At 37.5% G+C, this 21,634-nt stretch overlaps 1 non-coding gene across 1 annotated transcript; it reads left to right on the top strand.

Moving 5' to 3' along the window:
* The first annotated feature begins 509 nt into the window (after positions 1-509).
* LOC131747632 (small nucleolar RNA SNORD22) lies at positions 510-629 on the top strand. The gene has a single exon (XR_009332962.1). It is a non-coding gene; the product is annotated as a small nucleolar RNA SNORD22 (small nucleolar RNA).
* Positions 630-21,634: the final 21,005 nt, after the last annotated feature.

Raw genomic sequence — 21,634 nt, 5'->3', positions numbered from 1 at the left:
TAAAATACGCATTATTTATAAAGAGAAAAACAACAGTAAATGCTCCAACTCAAATATAGCTCCACATGCTTCAAGTCTTTGTGGATACATTTAATGTGAAGATAAAGATGTGAAATCATGTTCTGTACATATTATATTTGTAGAGATTTTATGTTTGCAATTGGGTAAATCAGTCATGATTATTATAGGCTTCTGTTATCTTTGCCGGAGTTGACATAAGACTGGATTGTAATGAAATTAGTTTCTTCCGAGGCTTATGGTTGAAATCCCAGTAGCTATCACTAGATATTATACTGTGCTGTTCCAGATTGTTAATGAAGAAACCATGTGAGTTACATCAGTGATAAATGTGAAGTATAGTAACAATTCAATTAACTTATTTTTTACTGAAAATTAACTGTTTATTAAAATGACTTTAATGTGCATATACATATATGTGTGTACATATATATGCATGTGCATAGTAACATATACTAACTTATAACTAAATGTTAAGAACGTATTTTAAAACCCAGTGAAGAAGCAGTCACACATCTTACCTCCCATCCTAGCCCAGAGCCTGGGTGAACCCACTGGGGCTGGCTGGAGGAGGGGAGGCAAGTTTGTTTCAGAGGAACTGTCTGAGAGAGCGCAAGGACCTCCAAACACAGGAAAGGAAGAAATAATCACTTTGTGAAAAATCAGTTATGTATTCTTGTCCAGGTCTGGAGAAAGAACAAGGCGCAAATAATGGAATCCAACTCTTAGAGGATGTCAAAAAGAGAATTTTCAAGTCATTACTTGTAAAACTTATGTGTTCAAATGAGCATACAATCATTTCAGCCTTTCTAAATATAGTTTTATTTCAACTTTCAAAAAAAGAAAAAGAACATACTGAAGGAGTATGGTGTAGTATTAGTATCTCTCTCCACCCCAACTACCTACAAGAGTACATTTTCCTAGTTTACCTCACAATTTTATGATATCCAGTTACATGTGACACTATTCCAGTTTCATTTGAATATATTTTCATAAAGTGAGTTTTTGTATGTTTGAACCTATCTATACCCTATGAAAATTAATGCCGAATACTCATCTGCTTTGTCACACACAATAACTGAACTTTCAAGAAATTTTTCACTTTTGCTTTAAAAAATACTAAAATCAAGAGCTGGTTGTCAATCTAAGTATCATCTTTATGTCTCCTAATGAAATTAATAACACAAATTGTTCTAAAAATGATTATAAAACCACTCTACTGGTGTAAACTGTATAAAGGAGAAGAGCTTCAGGTTAGAGGAATAATGATTTGTGAGTAATATTATGAGAAAGCTGAAAGCAGTAATAAAATCCTAGAAGGAAAAGTCACAGGTACACAGGGGACGCTCTGCGCAAAGAGGGAGCCAGGTTGGTGTGGCTCTTAAAGATATTTCTCCATGGGGATTATTAATGACAATAACTCTCTGTTCTATATTGATTTCTGACATGTCTATACCTTGAGTCCTGCAGCCAGGAAAGGCACCGGTTTACACTGTAATTGCCATGATGACACATATAAACTGAAAAACAGATTCTTAACACCTTCTGGGAGAAAATTCCTTTTTACATGGTGGTCATGAGTGTGCATTTCTTCTGTAACCTTAACTCTCACTCAGAGCCGAAGGAAGGAAATAAACAGTCCCAATATAGCACTTGGTGTGGACAGACATCAGTAAGGCTACCTCACATCTGGCAATTTTGTTAGTACCCTGCCTGAGAAAGACAAGTTTGTTTTCAAAATGCTAATTCCACAATCCAACTTTGGGCAGGAAATCAAACACAACTGGCCAAAGGAGCTGTGATCTAGAGAAAAATCTCTGGAGAAGGTATGTATCACTAATCATGGCTTGGTATCTTTCTGTTAGTCAGTAAAAAGATTTGGTCCCAAATATACAATTCGTAGGAGATCCCTTAATAAGAAACATAAAAATTAAGCTACATAGCCCCTCAATTGACACTAATACCAAGAGTGTCAATATTAAATATATTAATTGCAGCCAAACATTTAACCCAATAAACAAATTGTGATTCTTTCACCATTCCATTGGTGCTTAGGAATGATTCAGAGGATATAATGATTTCAGCCAATGTTTGGTTACGTTTGTTTTCCAGTCGCCTTGTTTTTTTTCTTTTATGGAAAAACAAATAAATTATTAAGTTCTGTTGTTCATAAAAGTCAAACTTAAAGCACAAGTTAGAAGAGACTATATATATATTATTTAAGCCCTCCAAATGGTCTGATGTGACTACTCTTTAAATATAACTTGAGGCAAATACACAGAATCATTGTAAAAGTTCTAAATCAAAAGACTTTGTTCAGAACAAAGACCCAGTGAAATTATGTAAAGAATAATTTCTGCAATCATGTATTCCAGTGCCCTCCATTAAGTAGCAATCTGAACAATGCTGTCTCAGAATGGTGACTGACCACTGCCATTATAGGATAAAGAGGGGAAAAACAACCAAGAAGGGTTTTCATTTGAAAACAGTTTTTAGGTGTCTATAGCCTTGAGTAAGAATTTTAGTGTGAAATACAGCAGTATATAGTATATTTGCATACCTTTAAATGTAAAAATCTAGTGAAAATCATATTTATTCTGGAAGAAGCATGTAGCAGGCACATTCTGGGTTATCTTTCTTTCAAAGATTTGCTCTCTGACCATGTTAATGACCAATATCATCCAAGATGCTCATATTTTCATGTTTTTATTGATTATTAAAGTGGGTTTAAATACACTTGTAAAAGTCATCAAGATTTGACTTCCTCTCTTATAAAAATAAATGAGTAAAGTGGTTCTTTCAAAATTTTATTCTTTTTGTAAGCACCACCAGTGTGCTTCATAGGAAAACAATAAGCTCTGAAACAGGCCTAAAAACTGCAAAATCAAAGAAAACCTCAAAAAACATGACATGGTCAAGAAATACAGATAACATAGTAGAATGGAATTTAGGGGTGTGGCAGAAAGTTTGAAAGTTGTGTTATCTATGCAAATTCTAGGGTAAACACTAGGATGAGACATAGCTTGATCAAACTGACATTTAATAATGGTGATTTCAATGGGAATGCGTGATGAAACGGGAGCTGGAGAAAGGGGATTAATGTCCAAGCTCTTTGATGTGAGACTCCTGATAGCTTCTCAGAAAATGTAACTAGAACATTGAAGAGTATCCCAAGCATTTGTTGTCTGTTAGTGAGTTTCCAGTGTTTACTTATAGGAGTTTTGTTTTCCCAAAACACAAAGAGAATTTTTGGTTCTGGAGGATAAGATGGAACATGTATCCACACACAGCCTGTCTAAGCCTAAGCCAAAATCTTGACACTATTAAACTTAAAATGTGTACCGCAGAAATTAATATGTAGGTAGGACTGTTTTAGAGGACACTAATTTTACTGAAATGATAGAATAGGTAGAATAATGGCTCCTGAAAGATGTCAGTGTCCTAATTCCAGCAACCTGTGAATACGTTATTTTACGTGGCAAGGGGGGATTAAGTTTGCAGATGGAATAAATTTGTGAATAACTTGACCTTAAGAGGTGGGAATTACTCTGGATCATCTGAGTGGACGACATGTAATCGTAAGGTCCCTTTAAATGTGGAAGATGGAGGAGGAAGAGTGAGAGTAAGAGTACTGTGGTATGAGAAAGACATGACTGGCCATTGCTTCCTTTGAAGATGGAAAGGATCCACAAGGCAAGGAATGAGGCCAGCCTCTAGAATCTGGAACAGGCAAGGAAATAAATTCTTCTCTAGAGCCTCCAGATGGAATGCAGCCCGGCTGACATCTTGGTTTTAGCCCAGTGAAACCCACTTTGCATTGCTGACCTCCCGAAATGTAAGATAATAAAGCTGTGTTAAGTCACTACGTTTGGGGTAATATGTTACAGCAGCAATAGAAGATTAATAAACATGTTTTGACTTATCCAGATGCACTAAGCACATTTGTGTGTCCTTGTGCTAAGGCAATGAATGACCAACAAACATCCAATAGGCGGCTTTTGTTTTACCCTCATTTCTCCTATGACCCATCCTCTAATAATAATCTCTCCTTCTACAAACATAGAAAACCGTGTAAGTACAGTCTTTGTACTGTACTGCTAAGTATTTATGACATATGAATACTTACAGTGTTGTCTAAGAAAAATTCTAAAGAAAAAATGACAGAACAGTATGTGTGGAAAGTAGACTTATAATGAATCTTCCAGGATATTACTTACAATTACCTCAAGAAAATATTTTTTAAAAAGACTTACATTCACTCTGAAGAAAAAAAAAAAATGTTTTCATCATTGCTACTAGAACTCAGCTGATTCACGGACTTACAGAGTTGTGGTAGAGGAAACAGTTTTCCCTCCACTTGAGGTAATATACAGAAATGCAGTGCACGCATACGCACACGCTGGACTGGTCTGCAATGTCCTTGTGCCTGCGAGGTTCCTGCAGTTTAATTCCTACTGTGGTGGGAACTTGACCTGATTTGCACTGACATGCAAGGCTCTGCCTAGAAAAATGCCTCCTGTAGAGAAGTGCCTTCACGTTGCTCTTGTTTGGGACAGAACATTATATCGCATATACACAGTTATATCGTAGTTACCTTTGGAGACGTTTGTTTTAGGTAGAAAACATTCTCGATTTCTATCATTACAACTTTTAACTCGAAAAATAAATTCTCCACCCTACCAAACCCAGACACAGTAAAACAATAAGGATGGTATCATATTTTTAAAAAGAAATAGAATACATGATGAATCACAATAAAAGACTGAAACACTCTTCTCATGAAATTCAGAGAGCCAGTTCTGGGACTTGTTAGATACGATATTTGATGATAATAACTATAATTAATCTTGCATAAAATTTTGCCTAACCCTGTAATACAGAAAAGTTATTTGTTTTTAATCAGCTAATAGCTTATTCTGAAGTGAAAAGAAGGTATTTGTCAACTAGGTCAAGAGGAGTAAGAAAATTGGAAATAAAAAGCATAGACAAAGAATGTACACAGAATGAAGTCAGTACATTTTCAGCATGTTGCAACCCATGTGAAGGCAACTAGCAAACGAGTTTTATTTTGTTTCATTTTTAACTGATGTCTGCCTAACAATATTCTTCTAATGTCAAAGTAGCAGGTAACTTGCTGTTTTATATGCATAAACAGATACATACATGCCTACTGTCTACTGTAGTTTAAATGTTCTATCAGAACTATTATTTACATAATTTTAGGTTTGATGTTAAATTGTAAATGGAGAATGGTACTAATACATGCCATAATTTAAGACTAAGCTGTCTTTGGGAGAAGCATTAATAGCTGCCTCCCTTTTTAAATAACAGAAGAGGCTTTCAGCTATGATGTAAGCCTGACTGTTTCAGATTTGCAACACCGCTATCAGGAAATTAGCACCTTTAAATAAATAATAAACAATTAGTCACTTGAAACATTCATTATTAATGGGACTTTTTGATTAATATTAAGAATAGTTAGTTAACTGTTGAAGTATACCATACATACCTAATAGTAAACTAATCACAAGTTTACAGCTTAATGCATTTTCAGTTTATGCCCCCAGGTGACACTACACAGGTATATGGGTTAGGAAATGTTTTACATTGCATTTGAAAGCATCAATAGAGTTTTGGTTTTCTAAAAGGGGAAGAGATTAAATTTACAAAATGTTAAATAAAATGCCTTTGCAATCTTGCGTAAATTAGAAGGAAAGCATATTTCTTTTGAATATCATGAAAATAAAGCAGAGAGCCAGAGAAACCAGTAAAGGTTTGCTCCGAGCAAGATCAGACCCACAAATCTTATTTTTTTTTTTGACAGTTGTTACACTAGACATCAGAGAGTTGTTGACAGGGAACATAGTGGATCTACCATATTGAATTTGAACGAGTCAAAATGTGTTTACGAAATGTGATATTTATACAAAATTAGTCAAGGAAAGAGGATTAAAAAAAGGGTTCCCCATGGCTAGAATTATTTGTGTGAGAGCACAGAAGGACCTGGATTGGGGCTACCTTTTACAAGGATCCCTGTGATTCTGTTGAGAATAGACTGTAACAGTCAAGTGCAGATACAGAGACACCTGTATCTTAGCCTTGTAGCCTCCCTCTCAAATTCTCTTGCTGGTTCCTTCTCTTCTTCCTGATTTCTTAATATTGAAGTGTCCTGGGCTCAAACTTTGCTCTTCCCTTCTTCTACTCTCACCCACTTAGTGCCTCCATCCTATCCCACGGCATAAAATACCATCTATACCTTGTCAATTTCCAAGTTCTTATTTCCACCCGGGACTTCTCTCTCACATTCCAGTCACATGTACGCAACTGCTTCCTGTAAATCTCCACTCTGATCCTTAATAACAGGTCCAAAAGTGACCTTCCCATCTTTCTCCTAAAACCTATTAGTTTTACTGCCTTTTTAAAATTTTCATTGGTCACTGTTCTCTTTCTGTGGTTGCCAGGTCATGAGGGGTGACCTGAGAGTGTGGGGTGCCTGTTGTGTTTGATATAAACTGGAAAAAAGTACACTTAGAGGATTCTAGAAGGATAGTGGGAGGGCATACATGTTGGAGGTAGAGGGGTGGGAGGGTTCTCCACTCCTAATGACGCAGCAGAAGGCCTGGCAGGGGTGCCAGGACTGTGCAGGCTCCCTCCTAAGCCTCTTCCACTGCTACCTCTAGGCTTGTGTAAACATCGAGCAGGAAAGTTTCCAGCTGTCATTCTTCATGATCTCTGGATCCAGGAAAGCAGCAACTCTTTTGTTCTTGAGCAAGCATCCAGAAAACTTGAGGAAGCCTTTTGAAAGGAGAGCTCATCCAAGGAAAACCAAATCTTGAGACACAGCCAATATCAGGACAACGCTACTATTCACCTAGTTGACCTTACTGTCCTAAAACTAACAACCAATCAGGGGAGTGTCGCTGTAGTAAAACACCAGACAGGCTCGCTGCAGTGTTGTGTCTTAGTTTATTCATACATGCCACGGTCATTTGTCATGGAAGACTTACAGACCTCTAACTGAACCTGTTGTTCTGAACTCCAAATTTATGAAAACAAGCTAAATGCCTTCTTTAAGCTTAAATGAAGCGATTTACTCCACCTTCAAGTCAGATAAAACCCGTATAGGGACTATATTAAAGAGTTGCAGCACTAAAAAATGTTTTTTTTTTTTTTTTTTTTTCTGCTTACCTTCTAATATGATATCAATGAAAACAAAGAATGACAGAGTCTTGTAGGATTAAACGTTTGAGGTTTTGAGGTTGTTTAAGTCCATCAGATTTTACGGTTTCTGGAATTTTGATGTATATTTCCAAAAGAGAATGAAAACTGTTATGTCCAAGCTGTGCTATCATCATAGATGGTAATCTTGAATATAAATGAAAGAGGTAATGCTATTGGCATAAGGGATAAACTCTGAGAAGATCCTGATCATATCATGTATCCCCAGTGGCTCTCCTCTATCCTGACCCTTAGTAGATGTTAAATGTGTTTTGACTTTTTTCCTCCTTGGGCTAGTCATTTATACCACCATTTTACAAACACAAAAACCAGGGTGCTGTTAACGCAGCAAACAAGCAGCAAAGAGCACAGAGTCTATTTTACTACAAACCCCCAATGCCAGTAAAGTTTACTTCTCCTTTGACAGCTTGAACATTGCTATTTGGAATAAAAGCTTGTCCCTGCAATAAAGATTGACTAGTGAAGTTTTACAAAGAAATGAGAATTTTGGCTGCTTGTTCTATTTGAATCTTGTTGGAAGGAGGCTCTCACCAGAAAAGGTTGTGCCCTTGATCTGTTAAGCAGGCTGTCCACTTAACCCAAAGGTCTATTTAAACAGTTCAATCAAATTGTTAGCTGTCACAAAGCCATCCAAATACATTAGAGGGGTTCTGTTAACAGCTGAAAGACGTTGTGTAAGCACCAACTATGTTTATTGAGCCCCAGTCGAGAAGCTGAAAATGGACCCCAGGTTAAAAAGGATAAGTTCTTAAAATGAAATTGGTTTTTGAATGTACTGACTCCAAATATATGAACGGTGGTCCTTTAAGACAGTAATCTTCAATGTGGATCCGCAACATTAGCATCAACTTGAAAACTTGTTAGAAATGCAAATTCTTGAGCCCTAACCAGGCAAGACTGAATGAAAAAACCCTAGAGGGCACACCTAGCATTCCTTCCAGGTGATGCTGCTTCCAACTATAGCATAAAAATCACTTTTCTAGGAGTCGTTTTTAATGAGGCATTATGAATACTACATTTATTTTAACAGTGAAAACTATATATATATATATATATATATTTTTTTTTTTTTTTTTTTTTTTTTTTTTTTTTTTCTGGCCATGCAGCATGCGGGATCTTAGTTCCCTGACCAGGGGTAGAAACCGTGCCTCCTGCAGTGGAAGCACGGAGTCTTAACCACTGGACCACCAGGGAAGTCCCTGAAAATAAGTTTTGAGAAGTGGCTTAATCATGATTATCGAGTAGCTGGCAAATTTCTAGAAATTACTTTTTAAAATAAGTACTGAAACAGGAAGCTGAATATGAATGAATTGAATGTAGTATTAATATAGATTGTTTGGGTCACTAATATCATTACGGAAAGGAAGAAGGGGTGAAGTATAAAGAGATAATTATAATATTGTTACGAATAACAACAAAGAAAAAAACATGGGGAGGTTACTATCATCTTCAGAAATTGTTTTTTCTCTCAAAAGACACAAGAAAAATATATTACAAATCTATTTGTCCAGTAACTACATAGTCTTAACCTTGGTGATCTACTTCAAATAGTTAGATGAAATTTTTTTAATGTATTATAAAATATGTATTACTGGTTCAACATAGAAAATAATCACTTTCTCATTCAGAACCCACTCAGACTGGGTCACCCACAAGTTCCTTTTCTCTATCACCCAGGAAAGGAGCCTTATTGTTGGAACCAGAGACATATGGGATGAGCTTCTGGTCTTCCACTTACTACGCGTGTGATCCTCCAACTCTGTCCTTGAAATGCTCATTTAATTTCCTCACCTAAACGTTATCCCCACCACCTTCCTAGCATCTTTCTCCTCATTCCATAGGAAAGTGTTGGCCCCAGTCTTGCTTCCTATATTCTCTAGGACATTGATGGTCATCACCTAAAACGTACCTATTTAAAAAACTTATGCTACTTACTTAGCATATTTTTTATGCTAAGTTATTTTTTTAAACATTGAATTTATGAGTGTCCCTGGGATACTTTCCCATCTATTTCAGGAAGTCTGCATCTCCTGTGGGTTTCCTTAGGCAGACAGTCAAAGCTCTCTGTTCCTCACTCCAAACTACTTCTGCCCTATGTCATAGAATAATCTGCACTTTGTTCTTATACATCCTTTAAAATATCCTACTTCTATACATCTTCTCGTGTAACTTCTTGGTTATAAATGTCTTCACTTTTACAATACCCTATAAAAATTTTATTCATTAAATTCTAATACAAATGCCACAAACTATAATCACAAATCATTCTCTTCAACTGCAATTTTCTTATTGCTAATTATGATGATAATGTGTGCACTGAAAAATGTGTGTTACTCAAGAATTCAGGCTTCTTTCTCCTCCCTCTTTGTAGGTATGTGATATATCTTATTTAACTCAATACATAGGTGGATTTTAAAAAAATTCTCTGTTGAAGTACATGAGCAAACTTTAATCAGCATTGTAGGAAGAGAGAACTCATTTAAATAAACTGTGATCACAGAAAAAAGTAAGTAAAAAAAGCAGGTACTCCAAAAAAAGTCATTCCATGATGTGCCTCAGAGAGAGCTGATTGCTTTTTATTAACTAAATCCCTCCAAGCTCCCCCCAAAAATGATTCAGAAGACTAATAATCCATGAGTTGATCCCTTAACATCCATTTTCCTTTTGGGATCTTGATTTGTGGCGTATGACTGGTATCAACTAGGCTACTGCAAATTGTCAAAGACCTTGCCTTTCAGCATTGTGCTAATCTCCTTCATGTACGTATGGACTAGCTGCTTAATATTCATCTAAGTTTACTGTGAGGAGCCAATGTATTTGCATCAGTCCGGTCTGTATTTCAAACCTTGTATTATGAGTTGTCTATCAAAAAGATAATGAAAACTTAAAGTTTAATTTTGACTAAAATTAATACTACACAAACAAAAAAAAATGTTAGAAAAAATACGGCATACAAGTAAAATTGTTAGAGTGACTAACAAGATTACAACAATATGTAATATAACAGATTTGTGGACACAAAATTTTAATTAATGTCAGATTAAGGCAAACAATTTTTAGTGTCTATTCTATTTTGGCTCACATTTAATCATTTGTATTTTTTTTTCTCTTTCTTAAAAAGCATACTAAATAGATTTGAAGATGGAATATGTTCTATTAATACAAAGATACCATGGTCCTTCTAGAATATATTCAAAATATATCTCAGGAGATTTAGGAGTATGCTCTTTCTTTCCCATGCTCAATTCACTAAAAATGAAAAGGAACAAATAAAGAAATAAAATCAACTTTAAAAATGTAAGACAGATGACCGTATTTGTCCTTTATAGCTTTTGGCTAAGTATTCACTAAAAAAAAGTTTATGTACTATTTTAAGAAAATGATATTTAAAATATTTTAAGAGAATATAATTTCAAAATATTGAAAATAAGATTGATTACATTTATGAAATGTTAAATACACATTTTGATCACCTTAATTTATTAAATGAATAATTATTGACTACTGAGTTTATTTTGTTGTCTTTTGTTTCAGATGCTGACAAGAGCAAGGAAAATAAGTGAGTATGAAGAGCTCAAGGTTATACGCACAATCCCATACACCTAACTAGGCTTACTGAATAGACTGTTTTTATTACCACAGATAGTAGTAGGATTTGGGATTAGGATTGTTTGTATATTTTGTATGCTATTTTCCTCAATATATAGTCACAATGAAATTTCAGAGGACAATGTTATGCATACAACTATGTAAAGGACAATGTTTTATGTGTCCTCATATTGAGAAACCTCTACTACATCCAATGATTTATTTTACTAAAATTATAATCACCCTCCTTTATTCAACCATAATGGATTTTTACTAAAATCAGTAAAATAATGAGGCATGAGAAAATTCACTTAAAGTACTTAAGTGAGATAAATTAATTTTATATATGTAATATAAAAGTGTAATTCAGTCATTTTTGCATGAAGATCCAAATATTTCAGTAGTACCTGTATGCTTATGCAATCTGGACTCTTTAAATTCTTCAGTTACTTTACAACTAATTTTAGAATTAACACATATAAAAATAGTATACAGCAAATATATATATATATATATATAAAGCTTATTTGACACATTTTTACATTCTCTCACTCTGTGTGTGTGTGTGTGTGTGTGTGTGTGTGTGAGTGTGTGTGTGTGTGTGCATTCTGTCTTTTATTATTATTGTATATGAAAGGAGTAACTCATGAAAGAAGGAAAAGAAATATTACCTGTGGTTGCCCTGGAGATCAAAATTAACATCTTAACTAATAGCAATCTATCAATACTTCAGTGAATACCAACTTAATTTCAATAGTATACAAGAACATTTGTTTCTATATATCTTGGTTCTATTCCCTCTCCATTGTGGTTTTTTGTATGTTTTTTTTTTCCACACAAATTACATCTTTATACATTATATGCCCACCAATACAGATATATAAGTGTTGCTTTATGAATTTGTCTTTTAAATCACATGAGTTAAAAAGAGATTTACCAAATCATTTATAGTGTCTTATATTTACCTATGTAGTTGTTTTAATTAGCGCTCCTTCTTTTCCACGAAGATCTGAGTTACTAGCCAGTGTCCTTCTCTAGTAGTACTCCCTTCAGAGCTTCTTGTGGAGCAGCTCTGCTTGCAATGAATTCTCTCGGTTTTTCTTCATTCAGGAATGTGGTAGTTTTGCCAGGTATAGAATTTTTGGATGACTTTTAATTTCTTTCATACATTGGTTATGATATGCCTCTGACTCTGGCCTCCCTGGATTCTAAAGATGTAAGTTATGAATCACTGTACTCTTGCTGCTTTTGAAAATTTCTCTTTGGCTTTGGCTTTTGAAAATTTGATTACTGCATGTCATGAAGGTTAAGTTTATGTGTCAACATGACTGGACCACAGGATGTCACATGTTTGGCTAAACACTATTTCTGGATGTGTCTGTGTGAGGTTTTCTGCAGGAGATTAACATTTCATCAGTAGACAGAGCAAAGCACGTCGTCCTCCCCAATGTAGGTGGGCTTCATCCAATCTGTTTTAGGCCTGAATACAATAAAAGGCTGAATAAGAAAGACTGTCTTACTCAAGTTGGGGTGCTAACATCCATCCGACTGTCTTCAAGTTGGGGCATTGGTCTTCTGACTTACACTCTGCCTGGAACTTACATCACAGCCTTTCCTGGTTCTCAGGCCTTTGGACTCAGTGGAACTACACAATAGTCTCTCCTGGGTCTCCTGCCTGCTAACTAACTACAGATCTTAGACTATCAGACTCCATGGTTGCATGCACCAATTCTTTACAGTAAATCTCTTTCTCTCTCTGTCTCTGTCTCTTTCTTTCTGGTTCTGTTCTCTGGAAAACCCAGACTAATACAGATAAATTTTGGTATCACAAATAGTTCTGGAGAAACAGAATTTTAGGGGTGAGTTTTCTGAGTTGGCTCTCTAATCTGATTAGATTTAAATATGCTAATGACTCTATTTCCTGTGTTAAAGAGAGCACTGATAGTACATGACCCTCCAGTAGAGATATGTACAACACCCCCATGGCATACCCCTAATCAACTGTTTACATGCATACATACATAGACAGATAGATAGATAGATAGATAGATAGATAGATAGATAGATAGACTTTATTTACAGTTATAACCTCCCTGTTAATAAGGTGTATGTTAATGCTCTGTGCCAACAATACTATACCTGCCCATTGGAGTTGGGTGACTGTCTATGTACTTTGGAACATTTTTGGAAATGTAATGAGTATCATCAGGTTGTCTGGTTGCTACTACTGTTGCTGCACAAAATGGTAACAGAGAAGGATGAGCTCAGGGATTCAAATTCCCGGCGCAAGTGCTGAAAGCTTCTATGTTTGTGGTGCAGGAGACCTTGATCTCCTGCAGCCTCAGGGCTGAGACTGCTGAAAATCAAATTCAGAATTTTATCCTGGCTGAATTACAATGCAGGTTGAACTCCCAGCCTTGTAGGATGAATACTGTTAAAGTGAGGGCACTGACAGGGAAAGAATAGGATCCCGTAAGTTGGAATAGGGAGGTGATGAAGCTGGCGATATTGAGACCCTAAATTCTAACGAGTCGTATTTGCCCGTGAAAGAGGCCTCCCCACGCCCAGTGCAAGCAGACTCTGCAACCCTGGAAGAAGTGACCTCGTCATCCTCAGTAGCAGAAGCCTCTCTACCCGTCTGAGAGGATGGCCTGGCGTTGCGTGCGGAAATGAAGAAGGCCTCCCCTGAGGCAGCTGTCACGCAAGACAAGGCTGGTTGCCTTCAGGACCCATCCTCACGACCTCTCTTTGCTTGTAGACCTAGAACTAGACTCAAATTCTAGCAAGCCCCTAGAGCGGAGGCACCAGGGATGACCCCCTGGGAATGGGAGTACACTACACTCCAAAAAACGATTTGATTTTTCTAATTTATACAGGCAGAAATCTGAGGAATATATGTGGAAATGGAGACTAACGGTATAGGTTAATGGTCCAAGGGACGTGAAGTTGGATCACACTGCAGTTTCTGATACGGTCTTGCTAAGCAGAGATTCTGCATTTCATATCGTAGCTTGGCGAGTTACAGAGGGCCCTAACAGCTTGGTTGGCTGAAACATGGACCAATAAGTGGCCCACAGTGAATGTGCTGGAAATGTTGGACCTGCCTTGGTTTAATGTAGAGGAAGAGATTCAAAGGCTTAGGGACTTTAGAAAATTTTAGCGTGTATCTGTCACTTAAGATATACTCATATACATCAGGGAGGTGCAGAAGACGTACCTCCCAGCAGTATTGCGAGAAATGAGTTTGTGACGGGAGCCCCAGCATCCTTGAAGAGTGCTGTGACTGCTCTTCTCTGTAATTCAGACCTTAGAGTGGGAACTGCAGCCACTGAACTAGGAAACCTAAGCGCAACAGGAGGAATTGGAACCTGGGGTGGCAGGAGTCAAGAGGCAGCACACAACAGCCAGAGGCGAGGTGGGCGCGGGTACCGTACCGGGCAGCGGAGTCAGAGCAGCAGGCAGAACGGCCTGACTCACGCAGACCTGTGGCGTCGGCTACTCGAGTACAGGGTTCCTAGAGGCGAGATAAGAAGAAGCCTACTAAACTCTCAAAAGAATTTAGCAAAAAGTTCGAAATCAAGTGAACAAAAAAAGCCTAATTTGAATCATAAAAACAGTGAGTGACAGTCCGTCAATCAGCATCCAGAAATGAGCCAGTTTATAGACCCAGACCCCTTGAATGAAGGGAAGGCCAGCTATCTTTAAGAGAAGACTCCTGTACACTGCCCCAAATATATACTGTTACTCTATCAGCCTTCCCCCCCAAAGGGACCCATAGCCTTTTACCAGAGTAGCTGTGCACCGAGGAGAAAGAAGCAACCAGACCATGTGGGGGCTGCTGGACGCTGGCTCTGAACGGATGCTGATTCCAAGAGACTCAGAACCACACCGTGCTCCACCGGAGCAGGGGCTTATGGAGGTCAAGTGATGGTTGGAGTTTTAGCTCAAGTCCATCTCACACTGGAGCCGGCGGCTCCATGAACCCATCCTGTGGTTATTTTCCCAGTTCTGAAATGCATAATTAGAATGAATATACGCTGCACCCGACAGAATCCTACACCAATTCCCTGACCTGTAGTACGGGGGCTATCACGGTGGGAAGGAAAGTCCAAGTGGAATTTGTTAGAACTGTCACCACCTAGGAAACAGTAAACAAAAAGAAACAGTGCATTCCTGCAGGGATTGCAGAAATTAGAGCCACCAGTAAGGCCTTGAAGGATGCAGGTGTGGTGACTGTCAGCACATCCCCATTTAACTTTCTTATCGGGACTACTCAGAAACCAGACGGATCTTGGACAATGACATGGGATTATCAGAACCTCAACCAGATGGTGACCCCACTTGCGGCCGCTGCACCAAATGTGGTTTTTCATTGCCTGAGAAAATTCAAACGTTCTCTGGCACCTGATACGAAGCTATTGATCTGGCAAATACATTTTTTTCTCACTACCTATTAGTAAAGACCCCCAGAAGCAGTTTACTTTCAGCTGGCAAGGCCAGCAACACAGTTTCACTGTCCTACCTGCTCCACTTCCTTCCCTCTCCCGGTCTGTACCGATGACCGCGTGGGGAGTTCACTATAATCAGCTGACACACGAAGAGGTGATTTGGGGTTGATTTACACATGGTTCTGAGTACTAGACAGGGGCCACCTGGAAGTGCAGCTTCGGCACTACAGATCCTCTCTACCACAACCCCGAAGGGCTGTGGCGGCCAGAAACCTCCCCAGGGGGGAGGACGGGGCTCCCCGGCGCCATCGGCCGGCTCTCTGACCTCACTGGGCCACTTCCACTGTGGAAGAGGCAGTGCTTTGTTCCTCATGGAACAGACATCATTGAACTACAAATCTGCCTTCCCTGAAGGCAATGCTTCTGCCCAAACTGCCACCTGTGAACTTACGGACCGACTTTCTAACCATCCTGCCATCCCACACAGCATTGCTCCTGATAAAGGAACCCGCCTCACAGCAGCACAAGTGTATCACGGGGCCCGTGCAGACCGAGTTCACTGGGCTTGCCGTGCTCCCCAGCATCCCGAAGCGGCTGACTTGACAGAAGCTTGGAAAGGCCTCCTGAAGACTCGGTTACGGTGCCAGCTGGCTGGCATTACCTTGCAGGACTGGGGCACGATTTCACGGAAAGCTGCGTATGCTTGGAACCAGCGTCCCACATACGATGCTCTCGTTCCCACAGCCAGGATTCATTCTCGGGTCTAGGAATCCAGAGATTGAAACGGCAGTGACGCTACTCACTGTCACCCCTGGTGGCCCACTAGTAAAATGTTTACTCCCTGTGCCCGTGACCTTATTGTGCTTTGCTGGCCTTAAGCTCTTAGGTCCAAAGGAAGGGATGCGTCTGCCGGGAGACGCAACAATAACCCCGCTGAAGCGGAAGTTAAGGCTGCTGCCTGGCCGCTTTCGATTCCTCACGCCTCGGACTCAATAGGCAAGGAAGGGAGCTCTCGCGATGGTTGGAGGGACTGATTCTGACTATCAATGGGAAATCGATCTACTAAATTTTCACTGTTATCACTCTTACTTAGCTTTCAATATAATCTGCTTTTAGTGCTTAAACTGAAACTGTCTAATATGACAACTACCAGGAAAATTCGAGAGGAATTATGACAGAAGTAATGCAAAGCTAAATTTGCATCCTAAACTTCTGGCGTTGGGAAGACATTAACCAAATCAATGATTTTATGAACTGCGGAATAGCAAGGACATACTTTTATTTTAGGAAAACAAGTCCACTAAGTTACAAGACCAAACCAATTACTTCAGGAAAAATATGACTGAAGTACTGTGTATAGAAATAAAAGCATGGTTATTGATGTTTTCATTGTTTCCAAACAGTCTAAAATATTCTATGATTCCAAATAAAATTATCTCTTTGTGCTTCTAATTATTAGAAAATGTACAGTTGATTCTCTTTATTTGCAAAAGTTATGTTCTATAACTTTGCTATGAACACTGAATCAGGAAACACTAAATTATCGCCCTTAGGGGAAATACAAAATTGGATTCCTATGAGCCTCTGCTCACATTTTCATGACCTGATCATCAAAACCTTGTTTTATGTGTGTTCTATTTAAAGACACCTTTTTATTCACACACACACACACACACACACATATATTACATACATACATATGTGTATATATTAACTCATTAACGTCGAACTCATGGCTAACACCACTCTTAATCATGCCTGAAAGAAGCTTATCTAACACACATATCTCCTCTATAAGGCACATCACAGCTGTCTTGTGCATAGGAATGTTAGGTAGCACGTGAGAACCATGTTTGGGGAGCATTTTAATCAGTGAGGCCACCGCCACCACCACCAAAAAAAACAATGCAAAAAAATGTGGCACTAAATAGACCATGAAACGGACACTTCTTGCCAATTTGAGAGCTAAAACAGGAAAGCGGCGTTAACCTTGCTTGATCTCAGATAGGAACACGCACACCAGGTAGGCAGCATGGCAAGTACTGATTCGGTGGTTGCAAATACATTTCAGCAGGCAGGCGAATTTGCAAATATGGACTCCAGGAATAATAAAGGTCAACTGTATCTTTAAATTTCTAAGGTTTGTATTTTTAAATGAGGCTTGTTTTTGTTACTGAGTACTAATTATACTTGTTTGGCCTCAATATCTGGTCAGTAAGGGATTGATCCATTCGTATTTCTTCAGGTTTGGCTTTGTGACGTATACAGGACCAATTCGATTTCACTTCTCATGGATACTTAGAATGAACGCTTATTGTCTCTTTTGAGCTATAGGGATTTATATATGTTTACCAAATAAAGCTTATTTGTTGTATTTTCAAATTTTAAATTATGTTTGTTCTATTTGACCTATGTGTGTTAAACTATCCCACTGTAGGGATCTGTCCATTAAAAAAATTCTGCCAATGTTTGCTTTATATAATTGGAGAATATAACTCTATAATAATATGTTTTGCATTAAATTTTCTCTTGTCTGATATTAATATAGTACTTTTACTTAGAATAGTGTTTTCATGGACTAATTTTTCCATCCTTTTAAGTTCAGCTTTTCTGAGTTACAACAATATATGTATATTTGCTATAAAAGAAAAGGGAACCCTCTTGGACTGTCAGTGGGAATGTAAATTGATACAGTCACTATGGAGAACAGAATGGAGGTTCCTTAAAAAACTAAAAATAAAGCTACCATATGACCCAGAAATCCCACTACTGGGCATATACCCTGAGAAAACCATAATTCAAAAAGAGTCATGTACCACAATGTTCATTGCAGCTCTATTTACAACAGCCAGGACATGGAAGCAACCTAAGTGTCCATCGACAGATGAATGGATAAAGAAGATGTGGCACATATATACAATGGAATATTACTCAGCCATAAAAAGAAATGAAATTGAGTTATTTGTAGTGAGGTGGATGGACCTAGAGTCTGTCATACAGAGTGAAGTAAGTCAGAAAGAGAAAAACAAGTACCATATGCTAACACATATATATGGAATCTTAAAAAAAAAAAAAAGGTTCTTAAGAACCTAGGGGCAGGACAGGAATAAAGATGCCGATGTAGAGAATGGACTTGAGGACACGGGGACAGGGAAGGGTAAGTTGGGACGAGGTGAGAGAGTGGCATGGACATATATACACTACCAAATGTAAAATAGCTAGCTAGTGGGAAGCAGCCGCATAGCACAGGGAGATCAGCTCGGTGCTTTGTGACCACCTAGAGGGGTGGGATAGGGAGGGTGGGAGGGAGACGCAAGAGGGAGGAGATTTGGGGATGTATGTATATGTATAACTGATTCACTTTGTTATACAGCATCTACTAACACACCATTGTAAAGCAATTATACTCCAATAAAGATGCTTTTTTAAAAAAAGAATACGTAAGTAGATTTTGTTTTTAATTTTATTCTACTAAAATCTCAGTCTTTCAAAATAAGTAAACCAATTTGTATCTCTTATGATTACTGATGCAGTTTTGTGTTTTCTTAATTTTCATATTGCCCTTGCTTTTTTATCCTGTCTTTTTTTTCTAGCATGTATTTTAAAATTGTATTTCTTCTCTGCTAAGTTTAATTTCTTGTAGATATTTTAAGTTAATTTTAAATTGTAAAACATACATCAAGTTAACAAATTTTAAGTTTAATTTTTAAAAATTGCCCTCCTTAAGAAGTGTACAAAAAATTAGGTATTACTGTATATTTCTGTACGATTTATGATTTATGATTTTACTACCCAATGTTTTAGTTTCACTGTAGTTTTATCCTCTTCTCCAATTTAGACATTATATTAGTCATTAATTTTCAGTCAATGTTTATTTAGCTTAATCAACATGCATACCAGCATTTGCTCAAAATTGCTTCTTAAATCTCAACGTTTCCTTTTGAATTCAGATTTCCAGTTTCCTTCTTACTAAAGATATATTATGGGAAAAACAAAAGCAAAGACTGAGAGTATATAATTGTTGTTTGTTTCCTTCAAATGGGCTTCAATAAAATGTACATTCTCAGTCTTTGTCCCCCGACCTTCACATACACGGTATTATTTTCCAGTCTCCCTCTTGAATGATGATTTAGCTGGGTATAGTATTCTAGGATCGCAATTATACTTTCTCAGTATTTTGAAGATATAATTTCATAGTCTTCAGCTTGTTCAGTTTATCTATTCAGAGGGTTCAAAATTTTATCTATCCTGGAAAATTATCAACCACATTATTTTGAATATCAAAATAATAAAACCCTTTTATTCTTTATTCTTTCTTTCTTTTATTCTCCCCTTCTGAAATTCAGAAAATACTCTTATTCTATTGTTTCTTGGTTTTTTTTCTTATATGTTGACATCTTTATTACTTTGAAATGCATTCTACTTAATATCTCAGTGCCTCTTTTCTTAGGATAACTTTGCTTACTGAGCTGTAGACATAGTCCCACACAGCAAGTGTATTTTTCCTTCCCCATATAGCTCTTTACCTATTTGGGGGAAAAAATTTACATTAATTTGTGAACTTGAAGACTCATGCCTCACTTGGATATTATAAACTGGACTCCATATCCGTGTGATATAAAGTCTTGGGGTTTTTCTTTCTCACAAGTAACACTTTCTTTTCTCAACTGAGAGTCCCAGGTACAGAGATGAGCTTACTTGTAACCCCTGTAAGTCAGTAGATAAATTTACTGTTAGTAATTCTTTTCCTGAGAAGCAGCTCTTTTAGGGACCTGGCATTATGAAAGAGGGAGTTTGTAGTTTATCTCACCACCTATTTAATTCCTTTTGTTTGAGCTCAGCTATTATATTATATATTTTATATTGCTAATTATACCTATTATATTTAATGTTTATATCATTTTATATAATTCATATCATATTATTTTTTTTAAGAGTTAGAAAATAAAGTTGAGGATACCTCCTGGAAGTTAGATCTAAAAGAAAAAAAATCATAAAAGACAATAAAAATCAACAGTTATTGAGGTGGTCCAATATCATTTTATTTTTTATTATACGACTTTCACCTCACATTCCTATTTGTTTTGGCAGGAGCAGAATTCATGCTGGCTTAATATCACATGTGGAAGGAAACAAAGTCACTGTCCTTTCTAATTTTTTCAATGATGTTTTGTTTACAACACTATAAGGACAATAGTAAATTAATATATTTACAACTCCTGCCTCATTTTCTACTTACGTAATTTTTTTCTAATTTTCATTATTCAGTTGTGACCAATTTGAATATTTATAACTGGTAATTCTCACTTAGCAAAAAGTATTATATATATATTTTAATAAAAGAAATTTCAGGAAAATAAAGCATAACTATCCTTATAATTAAGCTTTTAAAAGGCTTCACAGCACGAGATTATTTTGCCTTGGGAAGTATTTAAATATAAAAAACATTAAGATCTACAACAGGTAATTTACTTAAAATATGAAATGTGTTTTTTTCAGTTTCTAGAAAGGCACTGCAAATATGACTCTCATAAGGTCCCTAGGAGGCAGGGGAGGATGAAGGGAACTCTTCAGCACCCTTTGGGACTCCACTGTGGAGAGAACAAAAATAAGTGCTTTTAATGATGTCCATGGCTAATGGTGCATCAATTACAAGCACTATAATAAAAAGCTTATGTTCTGCTAACAATGATGATAGATACATTGGTGGGAAAATTTGTCTGATCTCTGGAAATCTCAGAGGCTTTGAGTCATAGCGATCTACTATCTCAGCTGCCTCATTTCTGGGTGTATTAACTACAGCAGGTAGCATTCTCGTGGTGCTTTAGATTCCTTGTTTGAATATAGAGTGCAGTAATCCTCATCTATTAGTCCTATTACTTTTTGTAGAGTATGGGGTTAGGTATAATTATTATTGTACTCACAAATCACACACAAAGGGCTTCCAAATACCTATTTGTTTTAGCAAGGTTTTTTTCTCCAGATATGTTTGAAATGGGAAGGCCACTGGAGGCCATTTATGACAATTTGACAACCTCAGGCCCACTGATTATACCATTCCTATCATGAAAACCACAACAACCGGCCAACCAGCCTTGAAGCTGGACATGTTCAAGTACGTGATACTCCCTATTTTTATGGCACCATATCATACATTAACAGTAGGGCATGTTAAAAATGCATGTGGGGCTTCCCTGGTGGCGCAGTGGTTGAGAGTCCGCCTGCCGATGCAGGGGACGCGGGTTCGTGCCCCGGTCCGGGAAGATCCCACGTGCCGCGGGGCGGCTGGGCCCGTGAGCCGTGGCTGCTGCACCTGCGCGTCCGAAGCCTGTGCTCCGCAA

The sequence above is a fragment of the Kogia breviceps genome, chromosome 20 (genome assembly GCF_026419965.1).
Source record: "Kogia breviceps isolate mKogBre1 chromosome 20, mKogBre1 haplotype 1, whole genome shotgun sequence".
NCBI classification, from domain to species: Eukaryota; Metazoa; Chordata; class Mammalia; order Artiodactyla; family Physeteridae; genus Kogia; species Kogia breviceps.
Note: the sequence above shows the minus strand (reverse complement) of the source record. Positions and strands in the feature narration are given on the sequence as shown.